Here is a 19,016-nt window from a genome sequence, read left to right as displayed (position 1 = left end):
TGACACTCAAGGACTTTGCTGCATCTGGATGTCGGACACCATGACGCTTCTGCCTCCAGCACAGGAGTAGAACTGTGCTGCGCCAAGGAGTGGCTACAAAGCTGGCAGAGTCGGAGGAGGCTGGTGTTAGCCTTCTGCTTCCTTGACATCACCCTACTCCCCTGTGGTCAACGTCCTAGGCATGGCTACCATGAAGAGGACACAGGTGCCACCCCTGGCCTGGAGGAGGCCTGTGAGCTGTGTTTCAGTGAGCTGTCCCTCCCTACTTCCTGGCTGTGTCAGATTGGTCCAGGAGCCAGTGGTGTGTCCCAGACTGGCACAGACACGGAGATACAGGCAGAAGTCTGTAGCCCAGGCTCCCCAGGCTCCCCGGGCTTGGGGCTTCCAGCTTCCTAAACTGACTGGTGACCCTTTGCTTCCGGGAGTCTCTTCCATTGTGCTCACTCTACCAGAAAAGTCTGCTGTGTCCAGCTGGTTGTCATTAAAATTTCAAAAGAACCGGGCAGCTCAGACCCTCTGTGAGTCCTCTGAGCTACTGCCTTTGGGAAACCCTGTTCAACCCTAAGTTGAACAGAGACAGCAAAACAAAGCATTAGGTTTCAATGGTTTTCATGGCCCCTCAGGCCACCAATTTTAATGAACCTTGGCTAGGACATGTCCTGATACCATCAATCATGCCTTTCCTTCAAAAAAAAAGTATTAAACTCATTTGGTACAAAAATAGTGCAAGACAAGTCAGCATTTCCTAGTCAGACATGAAAATCTGCAGAACCCAGGGCTAATGTGCTCCTATTCCCTATCTGAGGGACTCTAAACCACCTCTAAAACAGCTCCTTTTCCCTTTAAGGTTAGAGCCACCGCTCACCCAGAGCCAGCTCCAGAATTCAGCACCCGAGGCATGGGAGGGAGGCTCCCTCCTTGGGTTCTGGGCACTCTTGTCTTGGTCTAGAAGAAAGAGGACAAGAGACATTCTCCAGGTCTGGCCATCAAAGTGGCTGAAGAGAGCTACAGCACACAGCCTGGTCGCCAGAGCTTGTTCTAAAACTGGACTTGGTACTCAGACTCTGGACCCCTTGGCCACAGATAGCAATGCAGTACTGAAACCAAGTGACCTCTTTTAACGTCCAGCTCCATCTGCTGAGTCTCAGCCTGGAGCCTCCAGACCCAGCTCTTCCAGGATTCCTCTGCAGGGCGTCTGAATGCTAGCCCCTCCATCCTGGGCCTAGTTCTTCCCTTACAGCCCTCCCCCCTCCTCCCTCCTCCCTGCTAACCCTTCCACCACTCCATGAAGGGCACTGCCGATTCACTGGGGCCCAGAGCATCCTGGATTTGTGGCGGCCAGCCCAACAGCTCCCATCAGTGGCTACAGTGAAGATGTTTCAGAGAGCCCCACCTTCCAGAATCCTGAGGACACCCCAAGAGGTGCTGCCATATGGCAGCTGGAATGAACACTCTCTCCTCGGTGCCTCCCTGCCAGCTGCCTCAGACTGCCCAGAGAAGAAGCAGGTGACTTATCACAGAACCCAAAGCAACAGTCCCAAACTCAACTTTCTCCACTCTCCTCAGTCTCCAGGACCCCCCCCCCATGCATAATGAGTTCTCTGTCCTCTGCAGCACCCCAGTATCTGGATCTGTGCTCTTGGGACTGTGATGTCTGACGGCCCACTGACTCAACGCTCCTTCTCTCTTTGCCAAAAGTGGGTCAATGGTGGCTGAGCCCTGCCAGGGCCAGAGCCTGGGTGGAGGCCATAGAGCTATTTTTAAAATGTGGCGACTGAAAGGCACATGCGGAACAGGTGAAATGTTGCATAAGTAGGCAGGTAGTTCACATACATGCTCTGAGCACACTGCTCTGCAGAAGGGCTGCAAGAGTCCAGGCCTAAATCCAACCTGACACACACCGCGCAGAGCAAAATGGGGCCAGGGAGCCTCTAGATTCTGGAAACACATACCCTGTGCAGGCCGGAAGGAAGGAGAAGGCTTCTTCCAGCTAGAGGGCATTACCCCAAAGAGGCCATCCCAGGGGGAAGCATTCTCTCTGACAAGCATACCTGAACTCTTGTCAGAGCCCACTAGACATGGGCAGAGTAGCTGGTGCCCAGTATTATGAGAAATGGAGTTAGCAATGGGCTGCCCAACGCTCCACTCAGTCACTGAACAAAGGTACCCCAAAGCTGGGGGGTGAGTGCAGGTCCTGCCAATCATCCAGTAACCCCAGCATCCCAGAGTCCTCGGCTTGTTTTCCCAGCATGGCTTGCGACTCCCGGAATCCCAAGGTTTCCCAACCTGAACATCCCGAACCAACTATCTTTCAGGATGAGGGAGAGGAGCAGATGCTGGGCTGAGCATGCTGTGGGAGGACACAGCAACACACCTGCCTTCCATGTTGTAGATGCTGAATCCCTCGCACCAGGTGAGGGCAGAACTGCCCTTCCTGGTCTAAACTAGTCTCTGAACTAATCTGATCCCGGATGACCTGAGGCGATGCTTGAATGTTCAGGTTCTAGGTGAGTGGGGCAGCTGGCCTGGAGTGAGGCCTCGTGGGGGATGGGGGGGTGGAATGCTGGGGAAAACCAACTAGGAAGCCCTGGCCTGAGTCTCCTCTGACAGCACAGCCCACCCAACACCCCATCCTGAGCCAAGGCCACTGAAGACAGGCTTAACCCTGGTCTTGTCACCAGGGACCTGAGCCCCTTCCCTGGACAGATGGTCCTCTGACCATTCTGCTTTCCTCAAGTTCGTCCCTCCCCCACCTCCATCTCCTCATTCAGTCCAGTCCTTTAACCGCAGCTGAACTCGCTCCAGGATTCCAGGACCAGGTGTCTGGCCTGCAGGGGGCGAGGGCTCTGGGAGCCAGCTTTGGAGAACGGCCAGCACTCAAGCAGCTCTTGCCGGATAGTTAGCCCTGTACCCCTGTTATCGCGTCTCAGACATGAATCTCGACCCCATTTTGCAGAGATGGAAACGGAGGCATGGGGAGGGCACGTGTCTGCCAGGTACACTGGGGCACTTATGCCATCGGAGGGGAGATTTCAAATCCGAGATGAGATCACAGGACCCTAATGCCAGTTCTGCCCATAGTACCCATAGCCCTTGTTTAGGGACAGATCCCTAAGACTCTACTGCAGAAGGAAGCAGGACGCGCCGGCGCTGTGAGCTGGGGCGCAGCCGGCATCCTAGCTGTGCGCGGCAGTCAAGGGCAGTACCAGTGGGGTTCTGGACAAGTCGCCCAGCCCCGCGTGCGCCGGGGACCCTAGATCCCCTTCGCACTTACCTTGCTCCAAGCCTCGGGTGGTGGTGTCCTGGGGCCCCAAGGCACGCAGCAGTGAGCGCAGAGGCGCGGGCCAGCGGGTGTGCCCCCTGCCTTGGCCACGCATCTCCCTGAAGGCCAGACCCGTGGGACTCCGGGCTACGTCCGCCCCTCCGAGCACGGTGCAGAGCTGCCCTGGGAGGTGTTGGAGGGGCGGAGCGGGCCTGGAGCGGGGGCGGCGCCGCCTTGAAAGGCTCGGCCCCTTCTCAGGGCGGAGGCGCAGAGGGGCTCAGCAGTGACCTTGACCTCCTGGACATTGCCTCGAGCGATGGTGGGACCCTTGACTCAGAGAGTCTGGGACAAGCCTGGAATCGTCAGCGACAAGTCTGGTCAGGAGATGAACACCGGGGGTTAATTACGTAGTAAGGAGGCTGCGGGGTTAGAGCATCTGTGGGATCCTGGACTAGTCGCTTGACCTCTTTGAGTCTGGGAGTTCTTGTGCCTAAATAGGATTTAGAAAGGTCAAATGAGACACCAAGCAGAATCGCCATCTGGAGATGGTGCATCCTGGTGGTAGAGACCCTTCGACTGCCCACCAGCTAGCTACAACCACTGTAAGATGCAGGGACCATCACTGCACTCCAGCGAATCCCATATACGCTGTTATAAAATAAAGCTGTTATTTTCTCTCAAGTACTGTATGGGCAAACCCTTACCCCAAATGGTCAGCTCCAAAATAGACGGCTAGCCTGCTCTAATCCCTCTTAGCACCACAGTTCCAAGCCCTCCCTTGACCACAGTTCCTGAGGTGGAAGTCCGCAAAGTTCCCAGCAGTCTCTGCTGAGTTCGGGATTCAAAAACCAGTCTTGCCTGAGAGGGACCCTGGGCACCCAGAAAGACCCAGGAAGTTCATTCCGAGCCACTCGGGTAACACACAAGGGTCCCCAGATCCAAAATCAATAGCACTGTCCTCCTGCCTCTGGGAGCTTTCAAGTGCGTCTCCTCTCTGTGGCCCTGCAGTCTACTCCTCTCCAGCGAGGCGGAGCAGGTAGGCTCTGGTGTGCAGGGAGCAGAAGCCCTGAGCCAGGTGTCCCGCCCACCTGCACCTTCTAAGGAAGCCTGAGCCCAATCTGCTGGGATGCCGCAGCCATCACCAGCAGAACTTTTAACTACATAGCAGTTCTTAGCTGGCACTAGATGGCGCTGCACGAATCGGCCTTTGGAGAGCAGACTGTTGTGTCCACTGTGCAGCTGTGGAAATGCAACTGCGTATTCCGTTCCTTCTTCCTGTTTCTTTCTCTGTCCTTTCCCCTCGGCTCTGTTGAGGAGATGCTGAAGCTCAGGGCAGTTTAGTCACTTTCTCTAGGAGGCCAGCCGTGGGGACGGCCAGGATTCCAAGCCTGGGTGATGTCTAGGTGACTGTAATCAGGACTTGGTCTTTACTCAGGAATGGTCTGGTCTGGTGAACTCCTCGCCAGAGGTGTTTGGGTTTCCCTCTCCCAAGCCTCTCGGGCCCCGTGCACAGTGCGTCACTTGCCAACACATCTGGGTTTTAAACACCCTGGGCAGCCCCCTCTCCAACCACTATGGTTTGAATAGGATATGTCCCTGTGAGCTCATGTGTTTGAACACATGGTCCCCAGCTGGTGTGACTGTTTTGCGACCTGGTGACACTTTGACGGGGTAGATCATAGCAGGCAGAAGTAGATCCATGGCGCAGGCCAGCTTGTGACACCGTCCTCTTCCTGTCCAATCTGCTTTGGGACTGAGGGGATGCGAGCAAACAACCTCGTGCTCCCGCTGCCATGCCTTCTCCGCCATGATGGACTACAACCAGGAGCTAAAATGAATCCTTCCTCACAGGCTTTGTTTCTTGCTTCTTCCTGGGGGACTCTATAACCATTCTGGCAGACCTAAGTCCGCTCCTCAGCCCTCCAGGCCTCTGCGTGGGCTTATGGGGGCTTATGGTGCAAGGTAATCCCTCTGAAGTAACCACCCACCTACAATTCCCCCCTACACTCACACACAGCATTGTTAGATGGAGAAAAGGAAACATTGCCTCCGTGACTTTTCGGCTACTGTGACAAAACAGCATGATTATGGCAACTTAAAGAGATAAAAGGTTATTGGTGTTAGGATTCTGTCTAAGCTCCACCCCACAGCTACCTGGCAACAGCCAGGTATGCCCCTCCCCACAATTAACTGGCAACAGCCAGGTAGGTCTGGCCCACTATAAAAGTGGCTGTTTGCCCCTCCTCTCTCTTATCCTCTTATCCTCTCTTACTTTCTCTCTCTTCTCTCTCTCTCTTGCCCTCTTGGGCGCTTCCCTTCCCTCTCCCTTCTCCCTCTCTCCACGTGGTCACGGCCGGCCTCTACTTCTCTACTCTCTCTTTCTCTCTGCCTTTCTCTGCCTCTACTACCCCCTTAACTCCCCTCCCTGTGCCCTGAATAAACTATTCTATGCTATACCGTCGTGTGGTGGTCCTTCGGGGGGAAGGGAGGCCGCCTTGGCATGGGGCCGCTGAGGCACGCCCCTCCCCCACATGCCCATAGAACATATTCATATGCTGCTTTCTCTTTTTATGATCACAACAATTGTGGCTTACAGTTCCAGGGGATTAGAGCGTGTGGCTATCATGGTGCATTGCATAGCGTCAGGAAGGCAGGCATGATGCTGGGTCAGTAGCTGAGAGCTTACAGTCTGATCCACAATTTAGGAGGGAGACAGAGCTACCTGGAATGGCTGAGCTTTTGAAACCTCTAAGCCTTCCCAGTGATGAGCCTCCTCCAAGAAGGCCACACCTCCTCCTAGAAGGCCACACCTCCTCCTAGAAGGCCACACCTCCTCCTAGAAGGCCACACCTCCTAGTCCTTCCTAAACTGTCCATCAACTGAGGAGCAAACAATCAAATATACCAGCTGACAGGCATTCTCATTCAAACAGCTACAACCAGTTTATCCACTGGTGTGGGAATGATTCAACCCAGACTTCTAGAAGTTTCCTCATGCCTCAGAATGAGAACACTAGAATTAAGAGAAGCCTGAGGAGGGAGTATTCTGAGGGAGCTGACAGCCATCTCTGTGAGCGTGTGGCTCCAGCTATGCCTGAATGTAGACTTTTGGAAGGCTAGAATTTTTCTGTCAGCCTTCCTGCCATTTCTGTCCCCCTCAGCCTTGAGAAGAAAGGGGTCATCAGACCCTCACCCTTGCTCTCTGTTTCCCCCTAGAGGCCAGTGTTTTCATTGCCCTCCATTTCTTTGAATGCAGACATAATGGTAACATGAAAACAGAGGCTCTTAGGACAGGTCTACACAGCCTTCTGTGACCTTGTTGTTAGTAAAAAAGAGGCAACGGGCACCAGCCTCCTAGTAGTCATGGCCAAGGCCAGGGTCCCTGGACCCTTCAAGCCTTAGCAGGGTCTCTGAGGAAAGAGTTGGGAAGAGGAACTCAGAATAACTCGTGTGTTGACTTCTCCCACAGGACAGGTTCTGCACTAACTTTATCCATCAATGCTCTTCACAGTCAGAGGCAGGGGTTATTAATAGTCCCTTTCAACATGAGAAATGAGAAATGAAATTTAGAGTTCTTTCCAGCACTGCAGCTGGGACAAGGCAACGGCATACCCAACCAGGAGTCCCATCTAGTCTAAACGATTCTAGGGGGAAGAGACACTGGTGAGGCCCCGCCATTCCTAAGGCCCATCAGAAGTCCTGGAGCCCAGTTTTGTGTGCATACCCCTCGCCATGAGAGCATACAGTGATGCAGAGAGACTCAGGCTGGAGCAGGCTGGCAGCCAAGCCTACAAACACCCCTGGTATAGAATGAACAGATGCTTGGATCCAGAGGGTACAGCAGCAGTGGCCAAGGCATTGGGATAGATGGATCTAGGTCATGGGCAGGGGCACTGGGCTGTCTCAAGTGTCAGTAACAATGTGCTGTGATTGATTAGCCATGCCTGAGAGAAGCAGGGCCGGGCAAGGGGCAAGATGTGCCTCCTACACCAGCCCTGCTGCTATCTGGAAGGTGATTAGGACGTGCTCCGGGTGCTGAGGCACTGAAAGATTAAGATGAAGATCCCTGTGTATTAGTCATCAGCTCTGGGCCTAGAGAGATGCTTCAACAGTTAAGAGTACTGGCTGCTCTTTCAGGGAACTGGGTTCAATTCCCAGCATCCACATGGCAGTTCACAGCCAGCTGGAACTCCAGGTCCAGGGCATCTAATGGACTTTTCTGGTCTCTGAGGGTACTACATGTGTGCACATGGTGCACATACTTACACATTCAAGTACACACACACACACACACACACACACACACACACACATGAGCGCGCGCACACACACAAACACAGTCCTGAGTCCAGGATAAGACAGAAGCTGCCTCAAATAACACAATAAAGAAGAATCAAGCCAGTGAAGAGTAGGGTCCACCCAAACAGAGCAAGATGGTCAGAGCATCAGAAATCTCAGAGGGAGACAAAGGAAGTCTCAGCAGAGAGCATGCTTGCCGTGCAAGCAAGGGGAATTCAGATCCCAGAGCTCGTGTAAGTGCCATGTGAGCATGGCTGCTCACCTGTATGTAACTCCCACCTGAGGAGGTGGAGACTGACTGCTAGGAAAGAGCTGGTGAGCCAAACTAGCTGCATTGAGGAGCTCTGGGATTGATTGAGAGACTTTGCCTCAGAATAAGGTGGAAGAGTGGGCAAAGAAGAGTCTTACATTAACCTCAGGTTTTCATATACACACTGCACACACACACACACACACATACTATACACACATGCATCCACACATATATACATACTATACACACACACTATACACACATATCACACACACCACACACACAAACACACACCCCATGTACACTGTGCACACAGACACACACCCAACACATACACATCATTCGACACACACCATACTTACACACACCATGCACACACACACACCACACACACATACACTATATACAATGCACATCACGGATACATATACATACCACACACACCATACACACACTATACACACACATACACTCCACATCACACACACAGACACACACCCAATACACACACACATCATACCACATATGCACAGATACACATCATACACACACCATACATACCACACACAACACCACACATATATATCACACACATTCCATACACATACACCATACCTACACACGGTACACACACCACAAACACATACTATATACACACATACAAATGAACACACACACACACACCAATCACACAGGTGAACCTACACATATGTGAATAAAAACACACATGCATGCATACACACATACAAGCATGAACACACACTAGAAAGAAGAAAGAAATCATAAAGTTGAGACAGAGCAGCTACAAAGCAGAGAGAAACAGAAGAGAGACAGAGGGAGAAGGCAAGCCACACAGGGCACCAGCGCAGCGACACTGATTGTGGGAGAGGAGCCAGATGCACCATCCAAAAGGTAGACCAGGTGGCCATGGTAAAATTAGACTTGCCGTCCTAGCCTCAGAGCAAACCTGTGGTTCTCCCAAGCTGCAGAGGAGTTCCATCTGGTCACTCACAGGTTTCTGGAGACCTTGGCTTGGTGCCACCCTGAGCAGGAACCTATTGCCTAAGAACAAGCCAAAGGACAAGATGCCATCACAGTCACCTGGGTTGGAGTCAGCCTGCCACAGCCACGGGGCAGGAGCCAGACACAGGAGGAAGTGAGGAGGGCTAGATGTAGACATGCTAAGTGGTTCTGGTGTAGAGAGGCTGAGCTCTGGCAGTGAAGAGCACAGGGTACAAAAGGTACTGCCACACCCTCGGGTTGAGGAGAAGAACATGCATCAGAGTCAAAACACTGCAGTGTAAAACAATCTGAAGAGCGCTTAGAGACAGTGAGCACACCAGAAGGCGGATCACACCAGACAGCTCAGCATAAGCCTTAAATCCAGGACAATGCAGAATAGTGTACATGCCAGTCAAGATCACTATACCCAGGAAAGCTATCTTGTTATTGACAGAGAAGTAGGCATCTGAAGACAAACACTGAGGGCAAAACATTTGGCTCCAGCTGCTCTTCTACAGGACCCAAGTTTTGTTTCCAGTGCCCAGAAACCACTCACAACCATCTTTAACTCCAGTCCCAGGAAATCCTATACCCTTTTCTGGACTCCAGAGACATGACATATGTATAATGTACATACATACATACATACATATGTACATACGTATATAACACCCACACATAAAATAAAATTAAAAATTGTTAAAAATCTAAAAGCATTCAGTCCCTCATGCTTGCCCCTAGTGCTGCCACAGAATAGCTTCAGCATCCCTTCCCCCACCTCCATGCCTCCTGTGTATCCTGCAGCCCATCCTCTCTGAATCCCTCCCCCAGTTATCACTGTGTTCCACTCCCAAACTCAGGCAGACACACCCTGCGCAACCACAGGCCATGACTACCAGAAGAAACTATTCAATAATAGGCAGGAGATAGTATGTCTCCAATACAGCCTAGCTGTCCTACCAGAACAGACTCTGAATATTTGAACATAGCTCAAGCTTAAGAAAATACCTTAAAACCACCTACATAACGATGAGAGAGATCCTTAAAGGGGGAATGAATAAATCCCTGAAGAAAGCCAAGAAAGAAACAAGCAATTAAAGGAAAAGACTAAAACCATTCAAGACCTAAAAATAGAAGTAGAAGAAGCAATAAAGAAAACAAACTGAGAGAGTTCTGTAAATGAAAACTTGAGGAATGTGAACAGGAACTATAGAAGTGAGACTCACCAACAGGACACAGGAGATGTAAGAGAGAATCCCAGGCAGTGAAGACACAACAACAACAAACCTTGACACATCTGTCAAAGAAAATGTTGAACCTAAAAAAATTCCCTGACACAAGCATCCAGGAAATCTGGGACACTATGAAAAGACCTAACCTAAGAATAATAGGAATAGAGGAAAGAGAAGAATCTCAGCTAAAAGAAAATATTTTTTTAAACAAAATCATAGAAGAAAATTTGCCTGGCCTAAAGAAGGAGATCCCTATAAATGTACAGGAAGTTACAGAACACCAAATCGATTGGGCCAGAAAAGGAAGTCACCTCACCACATAATAATCAAAACACAAAACATAGAGAAGAAAGAAAGAATATTAAAAGCTGCAAGATAAAAAAGAGCAAATAACATACAAAGACAGGCCCATTAGAATTACACCTGACTCCTCAGTGCCAGAAGAGCCCAGAAAGATGTCCTGCAGAGACCCTAAGAGACCACAGATTACTATACCTGGCAAAACAATCAGCATAGATGGAGAAAACAAGATATTTCCATGTTAAAGACAAATTTAAGCAATATCTATCCACAAAACCAGTCCTACAAAGGTATTAGGAGGAAAACTCCAACCCAAGAAGGTTAACTACACCTATGAAAACACAGGAAATAAGTAACCTCACACGAGCAAAATCAAAAGAAGGAAGGATACACACACCACCACCACCACCACTACCACCATCACCCACCACCACCACTACCAGGAATTAACAATCACTGGTCATTGATGCCTCTCAATATGAATTGGTCTCAATTTCCCAATTAAAAAGACACAGACTAACAGAGTAGATGTTAAAAATAGTATCTATCTTTCCAGTGCATATGAGAAATATAACTTACCATCAAGGATAAACATCACCTCAGGTTAAAGGATTGGAAAAAGATTGTCCAAGCAAATGGACCTAAGAAGCAAGCTAGTGTAGCCATTCTAGTATCTAACAAAATAGATATCAAACCAAAATTAATCAGAGAGACAGGGAAAGACACTTTATACTCACTCATAAATAGAAAAATCTACTGAGATGAAGTTTTAATTCTTATCATCAATGCCCCAACACAAAGGCACCCACTTTTGTAAAAGAAATACTACTTCATCTTAAATCACATATTGACCCTCAAGTGCTGACAGTGGGAGACTTCAATACCATACTTTCACCAATAGACTTGTCATTCAGACAAAAATTGAACAGAAAAATACTGGAATTAATGGACATTATTAATCAAATGGATTAATAAAATTCACCAATTAACTAAAAGCATTTCATTTCACACAACTACCAAAAATATACTTCCTCCTCCTCCTTCTTCTTCTTCCCCTCACCCTCCTCTTCCTCCTTGTGCCCCTCCCCCTCTCCCTCTGCCCCTTCCCCTCCCCTCCTTCCCCTCCCTCTGCCCCTCCCCCTTCCTTCTACCCCTTCCCCTCCTTCTTGCCCTTCCCATTGCCCTCCCCCTTCCCCTTCTCCTCTTCCTCCTTCTTCCTCTTTCTCTTCTTCTTCTCAGCACCTCATGGAACCTTTCCCAAAATTGACCATATAGTCACAAAGCAAGTCTCAACAAATAAAGAAAAGAAAAAGCAGTCCCTGAATCCTATCAATGCGCCATGGATTAGAGCTGGGTGTCAGCAACAGAAGCTTACAAACTCATGGAACCCCAACAACTATCTACCGAATGAAAGCTAGGCCAAGACAGAAATAAAGACGTAAATTAAAGACTTTCTAGAATTCAATGAAAATGAATACACTATATACTTAAATTTACGGGACACAATGTTTCCTCTTTCTAAAAGGAAAGTTGATAGCACCAAGAGCCTACACTTTAAAGAAATGGAGCAATTTCATTATAGCGATTTACCAGCACAGCTGACAGCTGTAGAGCAAAAAGAAGAAAGCATACTGAAGAGGAGTAGACAGCAAGGCTGAAATCAATAAAATAGAAACAAAAAGAACAATACAATGAAACAAAGAGTTGGTTCTTTGAGAAAATCAGCAAAATACAAACCCTTATTGAAAACAAAGTAAAAGATGGGGAGAGAGTATCCAAATTAACAAAATAAGAAATGAATAGTCCTGACATAACAACAGACACCAAAGAAATCCAAAGAATCATTAGGTCATACTTTAAAATCTTGAACTCCACAAAATTGGAAAATCTAAAAGAAATAGATAATTTTCTTGACAGATATACCACTAACCAAAGTTGAAGCCAGTTCAGTTAAACAATTTAAATCTATAACCTTTAAGGAAATAGAAGCAGTCATTAAAAGTCTTGCAACAACAAAAACAACAACGACGACGATGACAATGATGACAACAACAACAACAACAATAGCAACAGCCTAGGATCAGGCAGTTTTAGGGCAGAATTCTATAAGACTCTCAAAGAAGAGTTAACATCAATACTTTTAAAATTATTCCACAAGATAGAAGCAGAAGGAACATTGCCAAATTAATTTGTAAGTCCAGTCACCCTGATATCCAAACCATGCAAAGACTCAACAAAGAGAATTACAGAAATACTCAATAAAATACCCGAAAACCAAATTCAAGAACACTTCAAAGACATCATCCACTATGACCAAGTAAGCTTCATTTAAGAGATGCAGGGATGGTTCCACATACAAAGGTCAGTCAATGTGGTCCACCATATAAACAAACAGAAAGAAAAAGATGTGATCTTCTCATAAGATGCCGTAAAGGTCGTTGACTAAATCCAATACCCTACATGATTTTAAAAAATCATATGGATATTAGGGATAAAAGGAACATACCTAAACATAATAAAGGCAATTTACAGAAAGCCTACGCCCAACGTCAAATTCAATAGAGAGACAGTCAAGGCAACTCTGTTAAACTCAAGAACAAGACAAGGTGGTTCACTCTCTCCATATCTATTCAATACAGTACTTGAAGTTCTAGCAGAAACAATAAGACAACTGAAGGAGATCAAGGTGCTACAAATAGGAAAGAAAGGAGTCAAAGTATTGTTATTTGCAGATTATATAATATAGATAAGTGAGTAGAAAAAATTCCTCCAGGGAATTGCTACAGCTGATCCACACCTTCAGAGAAGTGTTTGATATAAGGCCACAGTCACCTTATCAGGGTGTGTGGCTAGACACAGATTAACTAAAAAAAAAATCAGTAGCTCTTATATAAAATGTCAAACTGACAAATGGACTGAGAAAAAATTAAAAAAAAAACAACACTGTTCACAGTAGCCACAAATAATATAATGTATCTTGAGTAACTCTAAGCAAGTGAAAGACCCGTGTGAACAAAGCCTCAAGTCTTTGCAGAAGGAAATTGAAGAAGATATCAGAAGATGGAAAGATCTCCTATGCTCATAGATCAGTAGGATTAACATTATAAAAATGGCCATCCTACCAAAAACGATCTACAGATGCAATGCAATCTACCGGAGTTGCAACACAATTCTTTACAGACCTTAAAAAGGCAATACTCAACTTCATATTGAAAGACAAAAACCATCTCTTTCTTTAGGTCAGGGAAGTTTTCTTCTATGATTTGTTGAAGATATTTTCAGGTCCTTTGAGCTAGGAATATTCAGTCTTCTCTATTCCAATTATTCTTAGATTTGGTCTTTTCATTGTGTCCTGAATTACCTGGATGCTTTGGGTTAGGAGTTTTTATGTTTTGAATTTTCTTTGACAGTTGTGTCAATCTCTTTCAATGTATCTTCTGCATCTCTTCTATCTCTTGTATTCTGTTTGGTGATAATTACATCTGTAATTCCTGACCTCTTTCCTATGTTCTCCATTTCCAGGTTTGTCTCCATTTGTGTTTTCTTTATTGTTTCTACTTCCACTTTTAGGTCTTGGATCACTTTATTCAATTCCTTCACCTGTTCACCTATGTTTTCCTGTCTTTCTTTCAGTGAGTTATTGATATCCTCCTTAAAGGACTCTATTATCTTCATGAGGTAGGATTTTAAGTCAGCTCCCTGATTTTCAGGTATGTTGTATTCAGGTCTTGCTGTGGTGGGAGAAATGGGTTCTGATGATGCCTAGTTATATTGGTTTCTGTTGCTTGTGGCCTTGCACTTGCCTTTCACCATCTGGATATCCCTGGTGTTTGTTGGCCTGTGTGACTGTCTGGAGTCACCTCTTTTGTCCCTGGGTTGCTTCAGGTCTCCTGGTAGGCCTGTGTCCCTGGCTGTAGCAGACCACCTATGGGCCCTTCTAACTGGGGGCTCTTCACAGGGGCAGAGAAGCTGCTGATCTGTTGCCCTGGCTGCAGTAGATCTCCTGGGAGACCTTCAGACTGTTGGGTCTTCAGTGGAGCAATCAAGATGTCATCCAACTGTTCTGAGTGCAGCTGATCCAACTCCACATCCAATAGAGGACGGATATCCAAAATATATAAAGAACTTAATAAATCAGACATCAAACAAGCCAAATAATCCAATTTAAAAATGTGGTACAGGTCTAAACAGAGACTTCTCAACAGAGGAATTGCAAATGACCGAAAAACTCTAAGAAATGTTCAGCATACTTAGCCATTGGAAAAATGCAAGTCAGAACTACTTTGAGATTCCATCTTCCACCAAAGTGGCTAAGATAAAACACAAGTGACAGCTCATGCTGTTGAGGATGTGGAGGAAGGGGAACACTACTCCAATACTGGTGGGAGTGCATACTTTTAGAGTCATTATGGAAATCAATGTGTTGTAGTAAATCTCCAACCCCAATAATCCTGGACAAAACTACACAACTCAATTACAATATTTAAGACCTCCAGCCCCACCTTTCCCTTCCATTTCCCACTCCTTGTTGGGGCAGCCCCCTCTCGAGAAAACAGAATTAATATCAGAATACAAACAGCACCAGGGCAACCTACAACATTTCCCCCTTATTGTCGAATTAAAAGGCTCTTTTCTCTCAGATATAAATTGATCACAACTATTACAATTATGTAAATTATTGTAACCATCCAGTTCAGGTAAACTGGGTTTACCTGAAAGGGAGATTGGAATTAACTTAAGGGGAGCAAGAGAAGAATGGAGTCAAGACAAAAGTTCTGATCAAGGCTCAAAGTTTAATTTTCAGTTCTGTATCTATATGGGTAAAGACCCAGCCTTAGTTTCAGCTGGGTTCTTGTTTCAAAACAGGTGTCAGCAGGCAGTCTTGTTTTTGCAGAAATATTGTGGATGTGGTAAACAGGAGACTTCCCCCTGGTTGGGATGACTCCACTTCAGGTGGGCTAGGCAACTGTGGAAAACAAGGTGATTAGACCACTCGCTGGGGGAAGGGTACAAATTATAAAGTATAAGATACACTTAATACTCAGTCCATCATATTTGTCAAAGTAGATAAAGCATTCTACCATCTATCATAACTTAAAGAGCTCACAATTCTATACATGAATTATGTTCTGGTTTTAGCTTATATTACCATGTAAAAAACATCTGTAACATCTCTCTCAATGCTAAACAAATTGAGTTGACTATGAGACTATAATTAGTCTTTAACCCCATCAGAATCCAAGAACAACTTAAACATTACCTGAAAATTTAGTAAGCACAAAACATAGCTTCAAAACTTAACCAGTTTGTAGAGATGGCTGACTACCTGGACAGTCCTTCATTCCTCCAAACACTGGAGTCTTCAGCCTTATGGCCCAGGATCATCTGACAGACCTTTGTAAAGCAGAATTATGAAGGACTGCTTACCCCGTTTGGGAGAGCACTCAAGGCTGCATCATGTGTCCTTTTCATGGAAAATATTTTTTTCTGTAGCTGAATTGAGGCAATTCTTGCTCAGTGGCTATCTTGACACAACTGGAGTAACTCTACTGATGCTCAATTTCTTCTTTGAACCAAGAAGGGAGTACTGTCTGGAGCAGACATATCTCTAGTCAAATGATTTTTTAATAATGAAATAGCCTTAACTGTCATATTTTGTGGACTTCTGAAGCTTTTGAAGACTATTTATATAAAGTATATCTGACCTGTTAAACCTTAACTATTTTTCACATCACTTCTATTTGAGTAAATTAAATACTTTATCATATTCAAATCAGAATCTAATATAACAATGGGTTTATTACCTGGCCCTTAACTTGCGTTACTCAATCATCCTAAAAAGTTTGTAATGTCAGTTGTTATAAGGACTGGGTCTAAGCCTTACATTCTTAGATGAGTTGCATAGGCATGATGCTTGTCAAAGAATAACAATATTAATTTCAAACTTCGTATCAATCTAAGAAATGAACAGTAATGAAAACCTTAAATCTGTATCAATCTGTAAGTTTTGTACCAATGTAAAACTGTAACATTAATTTGTGTTAATTATAAAGATTTCTATCAAAGTAAAATATAGCTCTACAATGTTTTGTTTAAGAGTAAATTTGATAACCTATCCCTATTTGTCCACTCTTCTAATTTCTATGATATTACTTACTATATCCTCCTTGTTCTCTTCCAATCCCTTTTCCTTTACCTAAAAAGGATGGGTAAAGAAAACAACAGGAAAGGTAGAAATCCCTGAAACTAAGCTCTCTAGTTTCCTCCCTGTCTAAAACTACAACATTTGTAACTTATCTCTCTCTCACTTTTTGGGGGCTTTGTTCCTGATTTATACATATTTTTAAATTCGATATATACTTTATTCACATTTCAAATGAGTTCCCCTTTCTTGTATCTCCCCTCCCTGAAAGTCCCATAAGCTCCCTTCCCTCCCCCTGTTCCCCAGTCTACTCCTTCCTGCTTCTCTGTCCTGGTATTCCCCTTCACTGCTGCACTGAGCCTTTCCAGGACCAGGGGCCTCTCTTTCTTCTTGGGCTTTATTTGATATGTGAATTGTGTCTTGGGTATTCCAGGCTTCTAGGCTAATATCCACTTATCAGGGAGTGTATACCGTGAGTGTTCTTTTGTGATTGGTTTACCTCACTTAGGATAATATTCTCCAGTTCCATCCATTTGTCTAAGAATTTCATGAATTTGTTGTTTTTAATGGTTGAATAGTACTCCATTGTGTATATATACCACATTTTCTGTATCCATTCCTCCTCTGAGGCACATCTGGGTTCTCTCCAGCCTCTGGCTATTATAAATAGGTCTGCTATGAACATAGTAGAGCATGTATCCTTATTACATATTGGGGGATCCTCTGGGTATATGCCCAGGAGTGGTATAGCAGGGTCCTCCGGTATACCCCTTTTAGGTAAAGGGTGGTTTTCTGAGGAACCACCAGACTGATTTCCAGAGTGGTTGTACCAACTTGCAACCCCACCAGCAGTGGAGGAATGTTCCTCTTTCTCTACATCCTCGCTAGCACCTGTTTTCTCCTGAGTTTTTTATCTTAGCCATTCTGACTGGTGTGAGGTGAAATCTCAGGGTTGTTTTGATTTGCATTTCCCTGATGACTAAGAATGTTGAACACTTCTTGAGGTGCTTCTCAGCCATTTGATATTCCTCAGGTGAAAATTGTTTGTTTAGCTCTGTACCCCATTTTTTAATGAGGTTATTTGGTTTTCTGGAGTCTACCTTCTTGAGTTCTTTGTATATCTTGGATATAAGCCCTCTGTTGGATGTAGGGTTGGTAAAGATCTTTTCCCAATTTGTTGGTTGCCATTTTGTTCTTTTGACAATGTCCTTTGCCTTATAGAAACTCAGTAATTTTATGAGGTCCCATTTGTCAATTCTTGATCTTATTGCATAAGCTATTGGTGTTTTGTTCAGGAAATTTTCCCCAGTGCCCATGTCCTCAAGGGTCTTTCCCAGTTTCTTTTCTATTAGTGTCAGTGTGTCTGGTTTTATGTAGTGGTCCTTGATCCACTTGGACTTCAGCTTAGTACAAGGAGATAATTGTTCCATTGATACAATGGATCAATTTGCATTCTTCTGCATGTTGACCTCTAGTTGAACTAGCACCATTTGTTGAAAAGGCTATCTTTTTTCCACTGGATGGTTGTAGCTCCTTTGTCAAAGATCAAGTGACCATGGGTGTGTGGGTTCATTTCTGGGTCTTCAATTCTATTCCACTGATCTACTTGCCTGTCACTGTACCAATACCATGCACTTTTAAACACAATTGCTCTATAGTACTGCTTGAGGTCAGGGAATACTGATTCCCCAAGAAGTTCTTTTACTGTTGAGAAAAGTTAGTTTTAGCTATCCTGGGTTTTTTGTTATTCCAGATGAATTTGAGAATTGCTCTTTCTAACTCTATGAAGAAATGAGTTGGGATTTTGATTAGGATTGCATTGAATCTGTATATTGCTTTTGGCAAGATGGCCATTTTTACTATATTAATCCTGCCAATCCAAGAGCATGGAAGTTTTTTCCATCTTATGAGCTCTTCTTTGTTTTCTTTCTTCAAAGACTTGAAGTTTCTGTCATACAGATCTTTCACTTTTTTGGTTAGAGTCACACCAAGATAATTTATATTGTTTGTGGCTATTGTAAAGGGTGTCGTTTCCCTAATTTCTTTCTCAGCCTGTTTATCTGTTGAGTATAGGAAGGCTACTGATTTCCTTGAGTTAATATTATATCCAGCCACTTTGCTGAAGTTGTTTATCAGCTGTAGGAATTCTCTGGTGGAGTTTTTTGGTTCGCTTAAGTATACTATCATATCATCTGCCAATAGTGATAATTTGACTTCTTCCTTTCCAATTTGTATCCCTTTGGACTCCTTTTGTTGTCTAATTGATCTAGCTAGAACTTCAAGTACTATATATTGAATAAATATGGACATAGAGGGCAGCCTTGTCTAGTCCCTGATTTTAGTGGGATTGCTTCAAGTTTCTCTCCATTTAGTTTGAAGTTGGCTACTGGTTTGCTGTATATTGCTTTTATTATGTTTAGGTGTTGGCCTCGAATTCCTGTTCTTTCCAAGACCTTTAACATGAAAGGATGTTGAATTTTGTCAAATGCTTTTTCAGCATCTAATGAAATGACCATGTGGTTTTTTT

This window comes from Apodemus sylvaticus, chromosome 5, assembly GCF_947179515.1.
Source record: "Apodemus sylvaticus chromosome 5, mApoSyl1.1, whole genome shotgun sequence".
NCBI classification, from domain to species: Eukaryota; Metazoa; Chordata; class Mammalia; order Rodentia; family Muridae; genus Apodemus; species Apodemus sylvaticus.
This window is presented reverse-complemented; position numbering follows the sequence as displayed.